This window comes from Aedes albopictus, chromosome 1, assembly GCF_035046485.1.
Source record: "Aedes albopictus strain Foshan chromosome 1, AalbF5, whole genome shotgun sequence".
In the NCBI taxonomy this organism is placed as follows: Eukaryota; Metazoa; Arthropoda; class Insecta; order Diptera; family Culicidae; genus Aedes; species Aedes albopictus.
This window is the reverse complement of record NC_085136.1, coordinates 124800650-124823152: the sequence shown is the minus strand read 5'-3', so window position 1 is coordinate 124823152 and position 22503 is coordinate 124800650. Positions and strand designations below refer to the sequence as shown.

General features: G+C 42.8%; 1 protein-coding gene across 16 annotated transcripts in view; it reads left to right on the top strand.

Moving 5' to 3' along the window:
- The window catches only part of LOC109403520 (serine/threonine-protein kinase D1), an 89368-nt gene that overhangs the window by 12180 nt on the left and 54685 nt on the right, over positions 1-22503 (top strand). For 4 of the 16 annotated variants that reach the window (XM_029861598.2, XM_029861592.2, XM_029861593.2 and 1 more), the window contains exon 2: positions 19110-19566. The exons of 1 other annotated variant lie outside the window; for it this stretch is intronic. The gene's annotated coding sequence lies outside the window, so the exon portion shown is untranslated. Of the gene's footprint in view, positions 1-18903; positions 19567-22503 lie in introns of all 16 variants that reach the window. 11 more of the 16 variants (XM_029861603.2, XM_029861600.2, XM_062845338.1 and 8 more) reach the window with 4 other exon arrangements.

Below are 22503 nucleotides of genomic sequence, written 5' to 3'. Positions count from 1 at the left end.
AGTAGTAACAGCTTTGAAAAAAAAATACAAATAACATTCAAGAGTGTCCATTTAAATACGAAGCTCTTGCAACATTTTTTTTTTTCATTTTTGAATAGATTGATTTCACATTACTCCAGAAGTTTCTTCAGAGAATCTTCCAAAAGTATTCAGTTATGCCTCCAGTAGATCCTTCAGAAATTCCTCCAGAAAATTCTTCAGGGATTCCTACAGGAATTTCTTCAAGGATTAGTCCAAGAGTTTCCTCGGAGATTCCTTCAAAAATTTCTCTTAAAATTCCTGCTAAGATTCCTTTAAAGTTTCAATTACAAATTTAGTTTTAAGGGACATGAATGCACAATTGGTGTAAAATGTCGTTAATAAAAAAAAAAAAAAAAAAAAAAAAAAAAAATTTCTGTACAAGTTCCTTCAAAGATCTCTTCAGAAGTTTCTTCAGAGATGACTCCAGTAGCTCATATAAGGATTCATCCAGGAGAATTAGGATTTTCATCATGGGATGCATCTAGGAGTTTCATCATGGTATTCCGACAGGAGTTCCTTCAGGAATTACTTGAAGAGTTTCTTGGGATATTATTTCAACAGGATTCGGGGATGCCTTCAGAAGATCCATAAATAATTCACCCAGAAGATCCATCAGGGATTCCTTCTGAAGTTCCTTCAAGAATTTCTACAGGAATTCCTTCAGAAATTAGTCCAGCAACTCCTCCGGGAATTCCTACAGCAATCCATTTAGGCATTTCTCGTGGCGTTTCTTCAGGGGTCGCTTTAGGAATTCCTTCAGGGATCTCTCGGAGAAGTTCCATCATAAGGTTCCTGTAGGAGTTCTTCCTGGGATTCCTCTTGGAATTTCTTCAAGTATCCTGTCGAGTCCTAATCTTTACAGATCCCTCTAGGAATTCATTCTGGATTTTCTCCTAGAAATTCTTCTGAATTTCTTTCAGGGATTATCCTAGGAATTCCTTCAGTTATTTCTCTCCTGGACTTCCTTCTGGGATCCCTCTTGTTATTTCATCACCAAAATAGCATTTTTAGATCGAGTAGATTCCAAAAGGTTAAAAACGCCAAAATAAAATGATTCTGGTTCCACGGTGGTTCTCGAAATCTCTTGAAAGCCCTTGTTTAGGCAAGGATTCGCCCTGAAATTCCTGTCGGGAAGATTTTAGAAATTATGTTCTTTTAGGGATTCCTCTGGTAGTTCCTACAGGTATTACTATTGAAGTTCCTCCAGCTATTAATGCAGGAGTTCCTTCGAGGAAGTGAAGTAGTTCTTTTAGGGATTGCTTCAGAAGTTCTTTTTGGGATCTCTCCATGACTTTCGTTGGGCATCTCCCCGGAAAATTTAGGAGATTTCACGGATGCTTCCAGGTATGTTGTTAGGAATTCCTTCAGATGATCTCTCAGTTCCAGTAGATAGCCACAGAGATTCCTTTAAGAGGAATCTGGGATGCCTCTAGAAGATCCATTAGGAATATCTGCAAAAGTTCATTCATTCTAGGAGTTCCTTCAGAGATTCCTTCAGGAATTTTAGGGTTTGATGTAGATGTTTCTTCAGGGATTCCTTCTGGAATTCGTTCAGAAGCTTCTCCAGAAGTTTTTTCAGAGATCTCACCAGGGTTTTCTTCAGAGATTCTTACAAGAGAATCCAAGGATACTTTCAGGAGAAGTTAGGGTTTCCCCAGAAGTTTCTTCGGGAACACCTACAGAAATTCATTGAGAGATTTGTCCAGGAGTTCCTTCGAAGATTCCTCCAGAAGATTTAGCAGGGGCTTCTTTTCTTCTTTTAGTGTTCTTCCAAGGATCGCTTCTTTCGGGGATTTTTCTAGATAATTTAGGAATGTTTTTAAAAGTTACATCAGAGATTTCTTCAGAAGTTTCTTTAGGAATTTCTATAGAAGTCATCTCAGCGATTCCTCCTGGAGTTGCTTTAACCTTCAAGTGATCGCGTTCTTGGAAATCCATCGAGGATTCCTCCTGGAAATCCTACGTTCATTGGCGTACCTATAATTTTTTTTCTGGAGGGGGCCCAAGGGGGGCCTGGCTTATAATGACTTTTAAGCGGGATAGGCGCCAAACATGTGAATATGCAAATCGCATTGCAGTTTTGAGGAATCAAAATGACTGTTTTAGATTTGTTCATAGTTTCGTAAACTATATGAGTATAAATAATTCTTCCAGGATTTTCTTCCATAGCTTGTTGCAGCGATTCCATCATGGATTCCTCAAGAGATTCCTTCGAGAATTCATATATCTTCGAGGATTTGTCCTGGAATATATTCAGTGGTTCCTCCTCTTTGAAGTTTCCTTCAGGAATTTCTCCAGAGATCCTTCTGCAGGGATTTCTCCATATATTCTTTCCGGAATTCCGCTAAAGATTGCTACAATAATTCCATCTGTAATGATGCGAAGTATTTTTGCAGGAATTTATTGAAAAAAATCTTTCAGAAAATTATACTAGCAATTATTTAAAAATAATCCAGGAATTGCTTAAAACATTTGTACAAAAAATTCTAAAGGGGTCCATTCTTTCAAAAATTCGCCCAGAAATTACTACAGACACGGATTTCTTCAGATTTTTTTCCAGGGATTCCTACAAAAATGCTACCAGGAATTCGCTAAGAAAGCTTTCCTGAGATTCCCTAAGGAATTCCTCATGGGGTTTCTTCAGAAATTTCTCCAAGAATTCCTGCAGGAAATCACCCGCGAATTCCCTCTACAATTCTTTCAGGAACAACTTCCGGGATTATTTAAAAAATGCCTGCAAGAACTCTTCTTGGGATTCCTTCAGAAACTCCTCCAGGAATTAATCCACGATTTCAGGATTTCCTTAGGAATTTCAGTAATTTCTTCAGTACTGAGATTTCCTCAGAAACTTCTTCTGGAATTCCCTCAGAAATTAAACTTTGTATTTCTTCTGGAATTCTTCCTTGGATTCCTCCGGGAATTCCTCAAGGGACTCCTCCGGGAACTGCTCAAGGGATTTCTCCAAAAATTCTTCAAGGAATTCTTCCAGGATTCCTCTGAGAATTCTTGCATGGATTCCTCTAAAAAAAACCTACAGGGATTCGTCCAGGCATTCCTCTAGAGATTCCTCTAGGGACTCCTCCAGGAATTCCACCAGGGATTCCTCCTGCAATTGTTCCAGTGAGTCATTAAGAGAATTCTCCAGGAATTCATTCAGGGATTGCTCATGGAATTTTTGCAGGGAGTCCTCCAGGAACCCCTCTAGAAATTTCTCAAGGAATTTCTCTAGAGATTCCTCCAGATATTCTTACAGGCGACATGTGCCAGGCATTCCCCCAGGATTCCTCCAGAAGTATCCCAGGCAGGCTTGGAAAGCGTCAGCGTCAACACGGGTCGTCACGCGAATTTTACAGAAGTGCCTCTCAATGTCATCGAATCGGGAGACAATGACCAAGAGAGTCTAACAAAATTCGCTCATTTTTCGATCATGATGCCACGCTCCGTTGTAAACAAAGCAATTACAACAACATTCATGGATTTTGTCATTGTTTAAATCCGTCAAAGCATGAATGTATGTCCTCCCTATCTGTTAAATACAACGGCTAGCCTAAACTTGCTTGGACCAGGTTAAAATTTTGACGTAGGACTACGTCTCTCTTTTCTATACCGGGTGTCATTCTAAATTTTCAGAAATCAGCCGCGTTACGTTTAAAGTGGAGATTTTGAGCGTTAATAGCTCAGCCATTTCTTGTTGAATTTTCAAAATTTTGGCACCAATCGATTGCAAATCTTTACACCAATTATGTCCAATAATAATATTTGCTGTTTTTCAATAACAAACTATTGAAAAATTGGGAAAAGTGAACCCATGTTTATTCCAGCCAATCACGATCGAGCACATTTTGGAGCACATTTTGGATGCTCCCGTCGAATATAAAAGCTACTGCTTCTTCGCATCTTCCCTCATTTGCCTTTGTCGTCTCGAGGTGAACGCATCGAACGAGAGCTGCCCACTTTCTTCGTTTGCGTTTTCGCTCATTCTTCTTTGACGGCCGTGTTGGCTCGGCGTCGGTGGTTGTCGGCAAGGGTGCTGTTGCACATTCGCCTTCTAACCGTCTAACGCGGCAGACGAAGGAAAGAATACGTTTCATCGATTGCTCGGCGGTGGTGGCAGAGGCAGCAAAATCCACAGAAAGATCAGCGACATACGAATTTGCGAGTTGCGTCGCTGTCCTCGGGGCTCGGTCCTTTCGCCGATTGATTGGCGGTGGCGCATTGATGATAGCATCAGGAACATCCAGGGCAACAAGCGGCGGGCCAATTTTCGACGGCGTTCAGCATTCAGCACGGAGGAATCCAACACGCATTGCGTGGCATGATAAATTCATGTCATTTTGACGTTGAATAACGTCCTTCGGCAACATATAGGGGTGTAAATTCAGAAAATCCAAAAATCGGCCGCGTCACGAAAAGTGGTCAGCTTTTGAACGCTAATAACTCGGTCATTTATGAACGAATTTTAAAAATTTTAGCACCGATCAGACGCAAATATTTCCAGCAATTATGTCAATTAATAACAACTATTGATTTTCAACAGCGAACTATTGAAAATTTAGGAAAAGTGAACCCATGTTTTATCCAGCCAATCACGTTCGAGCGCAGTTTTGGACTTTTCCGTCGAGCGCCTGGCAGTATAAAAGCTATTTCTTCTTCCCCTCTTCCTTCATTCTTCATCAACACCTCGAGGGGAACGCATCGGCAGAGAGCTGTGCAGTTTGCTCCGTTTGCGTTTTCATTTAGTGTTCTTTGGCAAGCCGAGCGCGGTGGTCGGTGCGGTGCGTCTTCGCGCGCGGCAGCTCGTTTACCGGATCAGAGACGGAGGAGCACAGCACAGCTCGGTTTGCATTTTCGCTCAGCATTCTCACGCTGTCGACCGCGGTAGACGGACGGATGCGGGACGGGACGCACCGACGACAATCGAGCAGCAGCGGCGCAGTGGTGGAATAATTTATCATTTCCCCAGTTCGGAAGCGGATGGGCACCGACGACACGGCAGTAACGCGGTTTGGTTTTGTGAAATCAAAATTCTCAGATCAAAATTAAACAGCCATTATTAGGGCTACAATTTTAAAATCCACGTAAGAGTTGATTCGAATTCCTGCAAACATTTTGGAACCTACTTCGAGAGCACCGCCAGCAACCTAGAAGCAGGTGGCACATTCGCATTTTCCCAGTGCGGTAGCGGATGGGCATGGCAACAACTGGGAATATTTTAACCGCTTGATGTAGAATCTATTCTAAATTCAAGATACGGTAACAAAAGCATAAACTTATGCGCCCATCATAAATCTGTTTGAAATTTCTACAACTTTGAAAAATAGCGGGTTTACTGGAAATGAAAACTGTTAACCAGCGTTGCCAAATTTCAATAAGAGTTTTAGAATTTCAAATATCTGTGATCTTTAGAAATTTTGGTCGAAAATACATGACTTTTGTACTATATACTGTCATTCCTTACTAAACATTATAATATTGGTTAATCCTAAGCCTACCTACTGATTTGGCAATGGCTAATAATAATCATTTTAGTATATTTTAATACTCCGCTATAATAAATTATTGCAGATAAATTTGTATGGCATTGCTGAATTTTACTCCCCTCACATCTAACCAATCACGTTCGAGAGGGGAAGCCAGGCGATTGTGCCGTATAAAAGCAAACTGCTTCTTCTCATCTTCCATCATTCTTTCTTGACCCCTCGTGGGGATCGCATCGAAGGAGAGCTAGCCAGTTTATCCGTTTGCGTTTTCCTCCATCAGTACGCTTTGGCAAGCCGAGCGCAGTGGTTGTCGGCTGTTACGCTCTCCTTCGTATCGTTGTACGCGGCGTCAGTGGAGCAATCAGCCAGTTCAAACTGGTGCGCGGCAACAACGAGGGCTTTCTTTTGCCCCGAGTTTGCGCAGCATCGCCATCGCAAAACCCCCATCGGAATCAACGCCACCGATGCCGTTCTGGATTTGGTTGGCATAGCTACCGATTTTCAACTCATGCAACAATTGAACGATTATTGTACAACAAATAAAATTAAACAGCCTTTCTAAGGGCTTCAAAAATGTTCCTCACAAGAGTGAATCGAATAATTTTCTTAGACGACGCGTCGGGTCACAGATATGTCAAAACCGACTAAGTCTCAAAACCGTAGCATAAACTTTGCAAGCGGAATAGTGGAAATATATTAGATTGTGGTAGCATCCTTTATATTTCCAAGCCAAATATCAATGTGTGTTGTGTTCGCAAAAATTAAACATTTCTTTGCCCATTTTTGCCACACAATCTAGAAGAAAACTGTATGATATCTAGAAATTCTTAGTTATATAAATACATATTGGTAATTTCAGTCCACCAATTAGTAAAAGCTTAATGATTTGCATTTTTGAATGATCTGTAGGATTGCATCTGTTTAAATTCTTATAAAATGAACGGTTACCAAGACAATTCTGTTATAGGTAAAGTTTTTTGAAAAATTCGTTTATGGAAACATTTTAAAACCAACTACTACGCGGAACAAGTCTTGTCGCGTCCATTCTAAATTTCTATATATAAACCTGCAAAAGCAGAGAAATTGTGCAAGAGGATTTGAAATCTGCATAAATTTTTGACGTTGAATAACGTCCTTCGGCAACATATAGGGGTGTAACTTCAGAAAAACCAAAAATCGGCCGCGTCACGAAAAGTGGTCAGCTTTTGAACGCTAATAACTCAGTCATATATGAACGAATTGTAAAAATTTTAGCACCGATCAGACGCAAATATTTCCAGCAATTATGTCAAATAATAACAACTATTGATTTTCAACAGCGAACTATTGAAAATTTAGGAAAAGTGAACCCATGTTTTATTCAGCCAATCACGTTCGAGCGCAGCTTTGGACTTTTCCGTCGAGCGCCTGGCAGTATAAAAGCTATTTCTTCTTCCCCTCTTCCTTCATTCTTCATCAACACCTCGAGGGGAACGCATCGGCAGAGAGCTGTGCAGTTTGCTCCGTTTGCGTTTTCATTTAGTGTTCTTTGGCAAGCCGAGCGCGGTGGTTGGTGCCTCTTCGCGTGCGGCAGCTCGTTCGTCAGAGACGGAGGAGCACAGCTCGGTTTGCATTTTCGCTCAGCATTCTCTTCTCACAGCACATTCTCACGCTGTCGACCGCGGTAGACGGACGGACGCGGGACGGGACGCACCGACGACAACCGAGCAGCAGCGGCGGTGGAGGAATAATTTATCATTTCCCCAGTTCGGAAGCGGATGGGCGCCGACGACACGGCAGTAACGCGGTTTGGCTTTGTGAAATCAAAATTCTCAGATCAAAATTAAACAGCCATTATTAGGGCTACAATTTTAAATTCCACGTAAGAGTTGATTCGAATTCCTGCAAACATTTTGAAACCTACTTCGAGAGCACCGCCAGCAACCTAGAAGCAGCCGCGGCGGTGGCTCATTCGCATTTTCCCAGTGCGGCAGCAGATGGGCATGGCAACAACTGGGAATATTTTAACATCTATTCTAAATTCAAGATACGGTAACAAAAGCCTAAACTTATGCGCGCATCATAAATTTGTTTGAAATTTCTACAACTTTGAAAAATGGCAGGTTTGCTGGAAATGAAAACTGTAAACAAGCGCTGCCAAATTTCAATAAGAATTTTAGAACTTCAAATATCTGTAATCTTTAGAAATTTTGGTCGAAAATACATGACTTTTGTACTATATACTGTCATTTCTTACTAAACATTATAATATTGGCTATTGCTAAGCCTACCTACTGATTTGGCAATGGCTAATAATAATCATTTTAGTATATTTTAATACTCCGCTATAATAAATTAATGCAGATAAATTTGTGTGGAATTGCTGAATTTTACTCCCCTCACATCTAACCAATCACGTTCGAGAGGGGAAGCCAGGCGATTGTGCCGTATAAAAGCAAACTGCTTCTTCTCATCTTCCGTCGGTTAAAGTCCCTCGAACCCAACAAAAGAAAAGTCATCTTCCGTCATTCTTTCGTGACCCCTCGAGGGGATCGCATCGAAGGAAAGCTAGCCAGTTTCTCCGTTTGCGTTTTCCATCAGTACGCTTTGGCAAGCCGAGCGCAGTGGTTGTCGGCTGTTACGCTCTCCTTCGTATCGTTGTACGCGGCGCCAGTGGAGCAATCAGCCAGTTCAAACTGGTGCGCGGCAACAACGAGGGCTTTCTTTTGCCCCGAGTTTGCGCAGCATCGTCATCGCAAAACCCCCATCGGAATCAACGCCACCGATGCCGTTCTGGATTTGGTTGGCATAGCTACCGATTTTCACCTCATGCAACAATTGAACGATTATTGTACAACAAATAAAATTAAACAGCCTTTCTAAGGGCTTCAAAAATGTTCCTCACAAGAGTGAAACGAATAATTTTCTTAGACGACGCGTCGGGTCACAAATATGTCAAAACCGACCAAGTCTTAAAACCGTAGCATAAACTTTGCAAGCGGAATAGTGGAAATATATTAGATTGTTGTAGCATCCTTTATATTTCCCAGCCAAATTTCAATTTGTGTTGTGTTCGCAAAAATTAATCATTTCTTTACCCATTTTTGCCACACAATCTAGAAGAGAACTGTATGATATCTAGAAATTCTTAGTTATATAATTACATATTGGTAATTCCAGTCCACCAATTAGCAAAATCTTAATGATTTGCATTTTTGAATGATCTGTTGGATTGCATCTGTTTAAACTCTTATAAAATGAACGGTTACCAAGACAATTCTGTTATAGGTAAAGATTTTTAAATGGTTTTGAAAAATTCGTTTATGGGAACATTTTAAAACCAACTACTACGCTGAACAAGTCTTGTCGCGTCCATTCTAAATTTATATATATAAACCTGCAAAAGCAGAGAAATTGTGCGAGAGGATTTGAAATCTGCATCAATTTTCTTCGCAAAATAATTACCTGTTAGCATCCAAAGAAATTCAAAGGTCTAGCAAACTACAGTTGGCCCGCTGAAATTATTTTGCAAATTGACTCACTGTATTTCGAGAGCAACAACATAGTTTAATGAAAGATAAACTAGTTACGACTACCAGTACCTGGGCTGCTCATAAATGGTGAACCAAGAAAACCTAGTGCTGGGCTAGTACACAGGTTTAGATAGTTCTGACGTTCGATTTGAATAGGTCTTATCTGCATAGGAATCCCAGCAAATTTACGACCTATTCAAATTGAACGGCAAAGTTCATAAGGAATGAATCGGATCGAAAATAATGATAAATAATAAACACCCCTATCAATTGCCGTCTACAATCAAACTAAACCAAACCAAAATTTCACATCACAGGCTTTATCAATGCTAAAACAGCATTCAATAATCGAAACTAATGCATAAACGGACGTTATTCAACGTCAGACTTGCGGTCGTGTCTAGTATACAACCCCTCCAACTTTTTTTGTCTAAAATCTTTCAATATTCAATCGGTTCTTTTCAGGACCATAGAAAATTATTCATCAAGAGTTGTGAATCAGATAATTATTTCATTCCATCATGGATCGGTAAAAGTGTGGTGCAACCGAAAAGTGAAAGATTGAATGCTTGGTGGCCCCGCAAGAATGATGATGCCGGCCACTAATGGTTCCATCCGGAATTTATCAACCCTATCCGAACCATTTTTCGTGAAACATCGATAAATTATAACGTTGTTCGAGTTAAAATGATCTTAACCTTACAATATTTAGATTACTTTATTCGTTAAATGGAAATTTTCTCATTTCTCGGTTGATTAACCGTTTCAAGCGTCTGGTGCATGCGGGGCGGGTCATGCAAATAAAATATACTGAAAAGCCAGCCGAATGGGAGGAGCTTCATCTGCTAATCTAGGGCATAAAAGCTGCTCCCTCTGATTTCTTTCGTCATTTTCGTTGGATCAGTCAAGCAGGGTGGATGTCACCTCCACACCTGAGCACTACCCATCGGCGACTCTCGGCTATCGTGCTGATAGCGTCATGAATCTTATCCACGGCAGAAAGCGGACTACCAATTTTCGGTGGCATCCTGCAGGATTAGCACGGAGAAAACCAACACGCATTGCGTGGCAAGGCGGTTTCATGCCATTTTCTTCCTGAAATCGTTACTTTATCAAACGGTCCTTATCAGGATCACCAAAAAATGATTCTTCAAGAGTTGTAAATCAGATAATTTTACTTCATCAATCGAGAAAAGTGTGGTTCACCCGAAAAATGAATGATTGAATTCCGGCCACTAATGGTTCCACCGAGAATTCAGCAACGCATTACCCTATCAGAACTATTTTCCGTAAAACATTGTTTAACTCTAACAATTTTCGAATTAAAATGATCTAAATCATCCAATATTTTGTTTACTTTAACGCCTAATGAATTTTTTTTCCATTTTTGGGTTGATTAATCGTTTGAAGCGTCTGAAGCAGGCGGGGCGGGCCATGCAAATGAAATATTCTGGAAAGCCAGCCGAATGGGAGGAGCTGCATCTGCTAATCTAGGGGTATAAAAGCTGTTCCCTCTGATTTCTTTCTGGATTCCGCCAGACTGAAAAAATGTCGAATGTCGAGTTAAAGTCGGGTCAATTTTTATCGAATGTTGGGCCACTGTTGGACCAACATCGATCAACTATTGGGTCTATGTTAGGTTTGGTGGCTAAAATCAAAATAGGTGAATGATAGGTTGATGTCGGGTTTGACGTCATCAACTATGGTAAAAGCTTTAAACCTACAACACCACAAATTTATGCTTCCTAGCTGGGGCTCAATTGAATGATGTGCCTTGACTGAGGCTGGAGCTGAAAATTAGTAAAAGCTCGAGATCAGTCTTACCCAACCAATCACAATCAAGCATAGTTCTGTGAGGCGACACGACGAAACTTATATAAGTGGTGCACACACTCATTTCGATCATTTCATCGGCACACACAGCAGCGGACGGACAGCACCGAGCGGCAGCAAGATCCCAAAAAAGATCCGCTTCAACGGATGAGCAAGCGGGTGGCACCGCCCTCTGTCCAATGAAGCCTCGATTCTTTTCGGATCCATCGGCAGTGGAGGCAGCAGCGGAAGCAACATCCAAAGAAAAATCCGCCTCGGCAAACGAAAATTCGATTGGCGTCACTTTTCGTTTGCCGGGGCCCCGATTCTTTCATGGATTGTCGGTGGCAGCAGCAGCAAGATCCCAAAAAAGATCCGCTTCAACGGATGAGCAAGCGGGTGGCACCGCCCTCTGTCCAATGAAGCCTCGATTCTTTTCGGATCCATCGGCAGTGGAGGCAGTAGCGGAAGCAAGATCCAAAGAAAAATCCGCCTCGGCAAACGAAAATTCGATTGGCGTCACTTTTTGTTTGCCGGGGCCCCGATTCTTTCATTGATTGTCGGTGGCAGCAGCAGCAAGATCCCAAAAAAGATCCGCTTCAACGGATGAGCAAGCGGGTGGCACCGCCCTCTGTCCAATGAAGCCTCGATTCTTTTCGGATCCATCGGCAGTGGAGGCAGCAGCGGAAGCAACATCCAAAGAAAAATCCGCCTCGGCAAACGAAAATTCGATTGGCGTCACTTTTCGTTTGCCGGGGCCCCGATTCTTTCATGGATTGTCGGTGGCAGCAGCAGCAAGATCCCAAAAAAGATCCGCTTCAACGGATGAGCAAGCGGGTGGCACCGCCCTCTGTCCAATGAAGCCTCGATTCTTTTCGGATCCATCGGCAGTGGAGGCAGTAGCGGAAGCAAGATCCAAAGAAAAATCCGCCTCGGCAAACGAAAATTCGATTGGCGTCACTTTTTGTTTGCCGGGGCCCCGATTCTTTCATTGATTGTCGGTGGCAGCAGCAGCAAGATCCCAAAAAAGATCCGCTTCAACGGATGAGCAAGCGGGTGGCACCGCCCTCTGTCCAATGAAGCCTCGATTCTTTTCGGATCCATCGGCAGTGGAGGCAGTAGCGGAAGCAAGATCCAAAGAAAAATCCGCCTCGGTAAACGAAAATTCGATTGGCGTCACTTTTTGTTTGCCGGGGCCCCGATTCTTTCATTGATTGTCGGTGGCAGCAGCAGCAAGATCCCAAAAAAGATCCGCTTCAACGGATGAGCAAGCGGGTGGCACCGCCCTCTGTCCAATGAAGCCTCGATTCTTTTCGGATCCATCGGCAGTGGAGGCAGCAGCGGAAGCAACATCCAAAGAAAAATCCGCCTCGGCAAACGAAAATTCGATTGGCGTCACTTTTCGTTTGCCGGGGCCCCGATTCTTTCATGGATTGTCGGTGGCAGCAGCAGCAAGATCCCAAAAAAGATCCGCTTCAACGGATGAGCAAGCGGGTGTCACCGCCCTCTGTCCAATGAAGCCTCGATTCTTTTCGGATCCATCGGCAGTGGAGGCAGCAGCGGAAGCAACATCCAAAGAAAAATCCGCCTCGGCAAACGAAAATTCGATTGGCGTCACTTTTCGTTTGCCGGGGCCCCGATTCTTTCATGGATTGCCGGCGGCAGCAGCAGCGAGATCCCAAAAAAGATCCGCTTCAACGGATGAGCAAGCGGGTGGCACCGCCCTCTGTCCAATGAAGCCTCGATTCTTTTCGGATCAATCGGTGGTGGCGGCATGGGTGGCAATGAATTATACCAAAATGGTTCTTTTAAGGGCCCCAAAGCTTCCGAAAGAGTTATTTGGAGCATTATTCAATTATTTCTATTCAACTAATTCTAATTTTTATAGTTTAGTTTATCGATAAAGTTTAATTTTTATACTAAATACAGTAGACGTTCGGTCGGTGCAAACGGTTTAACTGCAATGCTTTTTAACTGCAAGTCCGGTAAGTGCAACAAATTTGCAGTTATCGCACCGCTATCCGTCAAAACGGTGCGCCAAGTTAGTCCAAATGAACAGTCGAATGATTTTTGCGTTCATTTAACGTCAATTGATGGGTTGTTGACGCCTGCCTGACGTTGCAGTTATCGAATTTTGTTCGCTAAGTGAAACGTAAACATGTTGCACTTATCGAACGTCTACTGTATACACCGCTGTATATTTGGTATTTGAAATTCCAAATTTACTGTCAATGTCATTTCAATCGAGTAGGATACCTGTCAAATGCGCTTTAAGGTTGAAGGATTCGTCATTGACATAATCGTCATCATTGAAAGTTCGAAAGCAGTTTTCTCATTCTAAACTGAAATTTCTGCAGTGAAAATAAGTTCACTGTACTCCAATCTTCAGCCGCAATACAGTGAATACATTTTCACTGCGGAAATTTCAGCTTTGTACGAGAAAACTGCTTTCGAATTTTCAATGATGACGATTATTTCAATGACGAATCCTTCAACTTTAAAGGCATTGCTCGGCAGCATCATCGTCATGATACGGGAATCATCATTACCAGCAACAATCGCCAGATTTCGAGTCTTTAGCATATAGTGATTTTACTCTGGCCGTTATTTTTGCTGAATAGATACACGTTTACTTCATCTGTGAGCCCCAAATTCTTTATTATGTGTTAAAAATTAGTCCTACGTCAACATTGCGGTTATGTCTCAGACATTACACACTCCTAGTTTTTATTTCAAAGCAATATGAAAGTTTCCGTCATGACGCTTGATCATTGCAAAATGACGTGACGAAGTGCGTGAATGCTCGTTTTGCCTTGTGACGATGAAAGGGCCTACTTGTTCATCGTCATGGGAAGCTCACGACCAATAACAGCGCTGATCCCAGGAACTCCTACAGGAATTCATTCAAAAATAATTATCGCAGTTCTTCCAGCAATTTCTCCTGGAATTTCTCCAGGGATTCCTTAAGAAACTTCCCCAGGGATTTCTTCAGGAATCCAGGGATTCCTTCAAAAATTTACCCAGGAATTTATCCAGAAATTATTCAAGGTATTCCTCCAGGCATTCCTTTAGGATTTCATCCAAGCATTTCTCTGTGAACTCCTCCAGGAATTCCACTAAGAATTCCTCCAGGATTTACCATTCAGGAATTTGTTCTGGAAATTTTCCAGGGATTCATCCGGAAATTTGACCAAGAATTTCTCCTCCAGGGATTCCTGTAGAGATTCCGCCAGGAATTTTTTCACGGATCCTCCAAAAATTGCCCCAGGAATACACCAGATATTCCTTCAGAGATTCCTATGAGGATTCTTCCAGAGATTCCTCCAGGAATTCCTCCTAAGATTCCGCCATGATTTTGTCCAGAAGTTCCTCCAGGAATTCCTTCTGGGTTTCCGACAGAAATCTGTCCAGAAGTTGCTCCAGGCAACTCTTGAGGTTTCTCCAAAAATTGCTTCAGGGATTCCTCCAGGGTTTTTTTTAAGAATTCCTACAGAGATTCTTCAAGAATTTCTCTAGAAATTTCTCTGAAGATTCCTCCTGGAATTCATCAAGAGGTTTCTTCAGAATTACATACCCCAGGAGTTCCTTTAAAAATTCCTCCAGACATTGATCCTGGAGTACCTCCTGAATTACAGAAATTACTACCGCAATTTCATTCAACAATTCCCCCAGGAATTTCTCCCGGATTCCAGGGATTACTCGAAGAAATCCTCCAGGGATTCCTGCATGAACTCCTCCTGAGATTCCTCTAGGAATTCCTTCAAGGATTTCTTCAGGAATCCTCCAGGAAGTTCTCCAGAGATTCCTTCAGAAATTACCCCAATTCTCCTAGAATTATTGCAGATATTCCTCCAGGCATTTCTCGATGGATTTCTCCAGGAATTCCACCAAGAATTCCTTCAGGAACTACCCCAGGTATTTCTTTAGGAATTCATCCAGGAATTTCTTCGGAAATTGGTCCAGGAATTCCTCCGCGATTTTTTTTTCAGAAATTCCTACAGCATTTCATCCAGCAATTTCTGCTGGAATTCTTCCAAGGATTCCTTCAGAAATTGTTTCAGAAATTTATGCAGGAATTCCTCCAGGATTTTTTTTCCAGGGATTCCTCCGGAAATTCTTCCATGGTTACCTCCAGGAATTAATCCAAGAATTTCTCCTCAAGGGATTCCCCCGGAAATTATCACACAGGTGTTTCTCCAAGGATTCTTCTAGGGATTTCTCCAGGAATTCTTCCTAGGTTTCCGACAGGAATTTGTCAAGAAATTCCTCCAGGCATTCCTCCAGAGGATTTTCTAGAAATTGTTCCAGAGATTCCTCCAGGGACTTTGCCAAGAGTTTCTCTAGAAATTTCTCTAAGGTTTCCTCTAGGAATTCCTCAAGAGGTTTTTTTAGCATTAGCCCAGCAATTCCTTTAGAATTGCCTTCAGGAATTGATTCAGGGATTTCTTCGGAAATTGCTACAGCAATTCCTCCTGGAGTTTCCCCAAGAATTCCTTTAATTCATTTCATTTATTTAGTTCACATCAAATTCATGATAATACTGAATCAACAATTTGCCGCCATAATACTCGATTAGCAGCTGCAGCTCTCCATCCTCGGTCACGTCCAACACTCGCCAGATCACGCTCCACCTGGTCCGCCCATCGTGCTCTCTGCGCTCCACGCCTTCTTGTGCCAACCGGATCAGTTGCAAACACCAGATTTGCAGGGTTGTTGTCCGGCATTCTTGCAACATGCCCTGCCCACCGTATCCTTCCGGCTTTGGCCACCTTCTGGATGCTGGGTTCGCCGTAAAGTGCAGCGAGCTCGTGGTTCATTCTTCTCCGCCACACACCGTTCTCCTGCACACCGCCGAAGATCGTCCTTAGCACCCGTCGCTCGAAAACTCCGAGTGCTTGCAGGTCCTCCTCGAGCATCGTCCATGTCTCGTGTCCGTAGAGGACCACCGGTCTTATTAACGTCTTGTACATGGTACATTTGGTGCGGGGGTGAATCTTTTTTGACCGCAGTTTCTTCTGGAGCCCATAGTAGGCACGACTTCCACTGATGATGCGCCTTCGTATTTCACGGCTCACGTTATTGTCAGCCGTTAGCAAGGAACCGAGGTAGACGAATTCTTCTACCACCTCGAAAGTATCCCCGTCTATCGTAACATTGCTGCCAAGGCTTGTCCTGTCTCGCTCAGTCCCACCTACCAGCATGTACTTTGTCTTAGCCGCATTCACCACCAGTCCGACCTTTGCTGCTTCACGTTTCAGGCGGGTGTACAGTTCAGAGTTGCTCTATGTCACTATCAATGGTAGGAAAACTGCCGATTTTGATAGGCTGACTGCGATCCAAGTCAGCGTGTGCACTGCGTTGGGACCTGGTATTCACGGCATTTCTGGAGGATTTGCCGTACGGTGAAGATCTGGTCCGTTGTCGACCGGCCGTCGATGAAACCGGCTTGGTAACTTCCCACGAACTCATTTACTTTAGGTGAAAGACGACGGAAGATGATCTGGGATAGCACTTTGTAGGCGGCATTCAAAACGGTGATCGCTCGAAAGTTCTCACACATTAACTTGTCGCCTTTCTTGTGGATGGGACAGATTATCCCTTCCTTCCACTCCTCCGGTAGCTGTTCGGTTTCCCAGATCTTGACTACTAACTGGTGCAGACAGGTGGCCAACTTTTCCGGGCCCATCTTGATGAGTTCTGCTGCTATACCGTCCTTACCAGCCGCTTTGTTGTTTTTGAGCTGGTGGATGGCATCAACATAGTCATTTCCTCCGCTGCCTTGGTCTTCCGTGCCTACATTCTCTTCGCCATTCAGGTGCTCGTCGAAGTGCTGCTTCCACCTTTCGATCACCTCACGTTTGTCCGTCAGGAGGCTCCCTTCCTTATCCCTGCATATTTCGGCTTGCGGCACGTAGCCTTTGCGGGATGCGTTGAGCTTCTGGTAGAACTTGCGTGTTTCCTGTGAACGGCACAGCAGTTCCATTTCCTCGCACTCCGCTTCTTCCAGGCGGCGCTTTTTCTCCCGGAAGAGACGGGTCTGCTGCTTCCGCTTCTGTCTGTATCGCTCCACATTCTGTCGGGTTCCATGCTGCAGCATTACCGCCCGCGCTGCATCTTTCTCCTCCAGAACCGCTCTGCACTCCTCGTCGAACCAATCGTTTCGTCGACTCCGTTCTACGTACCCGATTGTGCTCTCGGCTGCGTTGTTGATGGCTGCTTTCACTGTACTCCAGCAGTCCTCTAGAGGGGCCACATCGAGCACACCCTCGTCCGGCAACGCTGCCTCGAGATTCTGCGCGTATGCGGTGGCGATATCGGGTTGCTTCAGTCGCTCTAGATCGTACCGGGGCGGCTGCCGGTAATGTACGTTGTTAATAACGGAGAGTTTTGGGCGCAGTTTAACCATCACCAGGTAGTGATCGGAGTCGATATTAGCGCCACGATAGGTCCTGACGTCGATAATGTCGGAGAAGTGCCGTCCATCAATTAGAACGTGGTCGATTTGCGATTCCGTTTGTTGTGGTGATCTCCAGGTGTAACGATACGGGAGGCTGTGCTGGAAGAAGGTGCTACGAATGGCCATGTTCTTGGAGGCGGCGAAATCGATGAAGCGTAGGCCAACTTTCCAATCGTCGGTCTGAATTCCTCCTCCTGGCCTACCTGAGCGTTTAGATCCCCTATGATGATCTTGACGTCGTGGTTTGGTCAGCGGTCGTACTCGCGTTCGAGCTGCGCGTAAAATGCGTCTTTGTCATAATCAGTGCTTCCGGAGTGAGGGCTGTGCACGTTTATTATACTAATGTTGAAGAATCGGCCCTTGATCCTCAACCTGCACATTCTTTCGTCGATCGGCCACCAACCGATCACGCGCCTTTGCATGTCGCCCATCACTATAAAAGCTGTTCCCAGCTCACGTGTGTTGCCGCAACTCTGGTAGATGGTATGATTACCTCTAAACGTTCGCACCATAGATCCTGTCCAACACACCTCCTGCAGCGCTACGATTCCGAACCCGCGGTCCTTCAGTATATCGGCGAGTATGCGGGTGCTCCCGATGAAGTTGAGAGATCTGCAGTTCCACGTACCGAGCTTCCAATCGCAAGTCCCTTTTCGTGGTCGTCGCCATTGGTATCGGTTCGCATTCTTCTCTTGTTGATTTTCCGGTGCTAGTCTTTTTTACGGCTGGCTCGCAGGGCCTGACACCAACCCACTAACCCAGGGAGCTGGGCTTACCTTCCCGGAAGCTACGGGTTCTGCATTGGCATTTCCTCCAACTACAGTGCTAAATAGCTAGGCTCGAGCGCCAGTCTTCGCCGGGGGTGGTGTTTTTAATGGGCGCCCAGGAGATAATATTTTACCTGAGCTTCCACCCCCAAGAATTCCTTTAAATAAATATTAAATATACTTATTGTAATATGTAGAAACCTCAGCACATTCAATATCTTTTAGAATTTTAGAAATGAGTTTAGACTCTAATCTATATTCCATTATGTATATCACGATTATTTATAAAGCAAATATATTTAATAAAGTATTGAAGAGCTCTAACTGAATACAATACAACAAAGATATAAGGATATCAAAGAGAAAGTATTGGATTCAAATGTGGGAGAGTGAAGATAATACACCGCTTGTTGCTAGTTAAACCAATCGTGCTTACAACCATACATCAGAACTTAGCATTGCTTCAAAATGGAGAAATGGTTGTGATTCCGTCCGTTATGAAGATACTGAAGTCAAGTTTTTGATTGAACTATATCCCAACAAAATGAAGGTTGGTAAGAGTCATCTTTATACCTATACCTGGGAAACTAAGAAAAGAAGAACATCTCACATTTGCATTTGCATCCTATGACAGATAAGTATTTCGAAATCAACTGTAAGGTCGTCTTCAGTGTCTCGTAGTCCAGTCAAGTACTTATTTTTGGGTATATTTAACAATAAATAATTCTCGTTAAAAGCTACTTCTTTAAATAATCAATATCGTAATACACTATTATTTTCACATTTTCGCACTCATAATGCCGACGACTGTATTATTCTCTATTTGAACCACTGTGTAATGGCCCCCATTATAGAAGAAGGAATAAGAAGTGCTTCCCCCCGTTTCGTTCCACCCGTGTCCCCTTTGGCGTGCTTTGGTGAACTTCATATCCTGTGGGAAGGACACCCTTTTATTTCGTATCATACTCCGATAAGGCGTAGTTGTCGCAGTTCAATTTCCTTCTTAAATATATTACAAGTGATAATCCCATTCCTTTCCTCCCCGCACGGGTTACCGAAGTAGGCCGTGCGCAGTGCTCGCTCACATTACCTGCTGCCTACTTAGTGGTGGTTTCATCGGCCAGCAGCCCGGAGAAACGTGAAAGTGAAGGAATTTGGTGTAAACACAGAGCCCCAGTATCGGAAAAAGGCGAAGAAGCAATAAGCAAAAGGCAATCGCGCCGCAAGATAGAAAGAAGAGAGTCGCGGTAGTTCGACGAAAACGACGACGGTGGTGGTTTTTTGTTGTTTTGTTCTATTTTTCGCCGCCTCGTTGGCAACGTGCGACGACGACGACGACGACGGAGCAAAGTGCAAAGCAGAAAGCACGAAGAAAGTTGCTGACTTGCTGGCTCTCCCGTCTGGATCTAGTCGGCCGGCCGTTGTCTCGACACCGTGTGGACAGAGAAAGGAAAGGAAACAAACATCGACCCTGCGAAGCTCCAAAGCAAGCCAGCCAGCATCAAAGCATCCCACAGGTGAGTGTTCGTTTTATGGTATTATTTGAGGGGGGATGCACTATCGGACATCGGGTGGGCAAAAATAAAATAATCGACTTTTGGCTAGGCATTTTTTTTTAGAATTACGAATTTATGCTTTAGTCCAAGAACCTTATTTACAGAAAGGGAATTCTAGGTAACCTTGGGAACCTGGTGTTTGCTACTTTCAGTTGAAGTGAAATGGTAAACTCGCGTGTTATGCCTCTACCATGTATGCTTGTCAACAACAAAATAGTTAATATACTCGTCTCTCAAAAATATATTCCCGTTTCGCCACATTCATTTGCGGTTGAAAATCTTCATTTTGTTATTCAATTCTCTGTCATCTATCATCTCTCTCTAAATATTACATTTCAGTAACAAATTTTGAAAACGACGTATAATCAATGCTACACCATTGATTATACGTCGTTTTCAAAATTTATTACTGATTTAAAAAAATAGAATCTTGATAGCGTCACTCCACTCTTTCCATTTTCAAATGGAAGTTGTGAATTGTCTAAATACATCATAGTTTTCTAATAAAATCAACAAAAACACCTAATACTTTTGATATTGAAAGATCTATATATTTTTCCGCCCATTTCCCATAGTGGGATGGGGGATGGAGAGGGGCTTTGTTACATTCGATGGGAAGCAGCACTTGCGATTTATTATGTTGGAAGCAGTTTATTCCGACAGAAGACTTTCAAGAGGAAATTGGCCCAATTAGGAAATACGCGCATAATGCCTTTCCGGGAAAATGTCGCTGAGAGATCCGATTTGCGTTGTCGAGAATAATGCGGTTTGAATTCTAGAGCAAAAAAACAACAAGTCAATACGATTGGTTGTACATTGATACGTTTGGGGGCGTAAGGATTTATTGGGGGAGGGTGGTTTGAGGTATCTGATGCGCTATACAAAAATATTTGTTCTCATACAAAACATCTGCTGCAACATTTATTCTCATACAAAACATCTGGTGTCGAAATGGCGAACTTTGCTATTCTCTTTAGGAAATTAGCGAAGCGCGTTTATCAAACATGGATCGCTACCATTCGAAATTATTCTCAACCAATGATCAACGCTCTGACCTTCATGCACACAACAGAAACACATGTTTGATGAACAAATTGAGATTTGAATTATGAAAAGAAATCCACGTGCTCCGGTGGGAGTCGAACCCACGGCTCCCAATACGCTAGATGGGCGCTTCTTTCCTCCAAGCTACAGAGCCACTTAACCATCCACGTTCCCTTGAAGGCACAGAACTGAACTCTATTCCATTCATACACATGCAGGATTGTTACAACTACAACTTATTCAAAATTGAAAAAGCCAAGGAAAAAGCACTTTTCTCCAGAATGACGAACAAGCAAAAAAAAAATCAGCGTGTCCGATTGTCATAATTGACTAAATAAACAATTGGACATTCTTATTTTCTTCGATTTATGAATCATTTTAGGAAAAAGTGCCTTTTTATTTCTGGAACATTTGCCATTTTCAATGGAGCCTTAACCCTTATGCGGCCAACAGTGTGGGTACCTAGCGCCCATTTAAAAAGCACGGTGTAGAAAAAAGCAAAAAGTTTGTCGGACACATTACGGATAAATCTTTGAAATTTGATTTGGTAAAACGAAATATTTTGCATGAGTCTCTGGTTTAGTAGATGTTAATTAGGCCATCCCTATTTTTGTAAAAGTTGGAAATGTTAAAAGTTCAATATTGATCGTTTTAGCTAGGGGTCTCCAGTTAGCCTAGTGGCTAAGGCTATGGATCGCCAATCCGTAGACGGCGGGTTCAATTGGCGTTCCAGTCGGGAAACTTTCCTGGACTCCCTGGACATAGTGTATCATTGTCCTTGTCTCACAATATACAAAATCATGCAATGGCAGATAAAGAAAGCCCTTCAATTAAAAACTGTGTAAGTGCTTTAAGAACACTAAGTTGAAAAGAGGCAGGCCAAGTTCCATTGCGGACGTCGAGCCACAAAGAAGAAGAAGATCGTTTTGCAATATTGAACTTTTAACATTTCCAACTTTTGCAAAAATAGGGACGGCCTAATGTTAATTGACCTATTTACCCTTTCATTGTCACGTCCTTTCGGTCATCGGGAAAGGGGAAGGAATGTTAGTTCGACAACCGTTGTTACTATAAACCGTGGAATCCACAGCATCCCCACAGTTGTCTCGGGAAGGAGTATTTGTTAGTAGGGTAGGGTAAGGTGTTGATTAGGGTGGCCCAAACTTATATGAAAAACAAAAATTTCGAAAAATGCCAAGTCTTACCTTCTAAATCAGTTGTTTTGGACTTCCAGAAGCTACGTTCAAAATTTGAGCAAAATCGGTTGAGCCTAAGGGGGCGCTCAAATTTGTATGGAAAAACTTGGCCAAATGTATGCAGAAATTTAAAGTTTTCGAATTTTGCCGCTAGGTGGCGCTGTAAGCGTTCAATAAATAAGCCCTTTTGTATTATTGTAGATGACTATATGCCAAAGAACTTTGAAGACCGCGAAGTGATCCGACGAAAAATAAATATATTCTAGGCAAAGTGAGGCAAAGTATTGAGATTTTATTATTGATAGTATTCCTTTACATGTAATTGGAAAAATAACAATAAAGTTTATCCTTACTTTACCTAGGGTATAACTTTTTCACAGACGTTGGATCACTTGGTCTTTGACAAACTTATTTGGCATATAGTCACCTACAATAATACCAAAGGGTTTGATTATTGAATGCTTACAGCGCCACCTAGCGGCAAAATTCGAAAACTTGAAATTTCTGCATACATTTGGCCAAGTTTTCCCATACAAACTTCAAGCGTTTTGAGCGCCCCCTTAGGCTTAATTGATTTTGCTCAAATTTTGCACGTAGCTTCTGGGAGTCCAAAACAACTGATTTAGAGGTAAGACTTGGCATTTTTCGAAATTTTTGT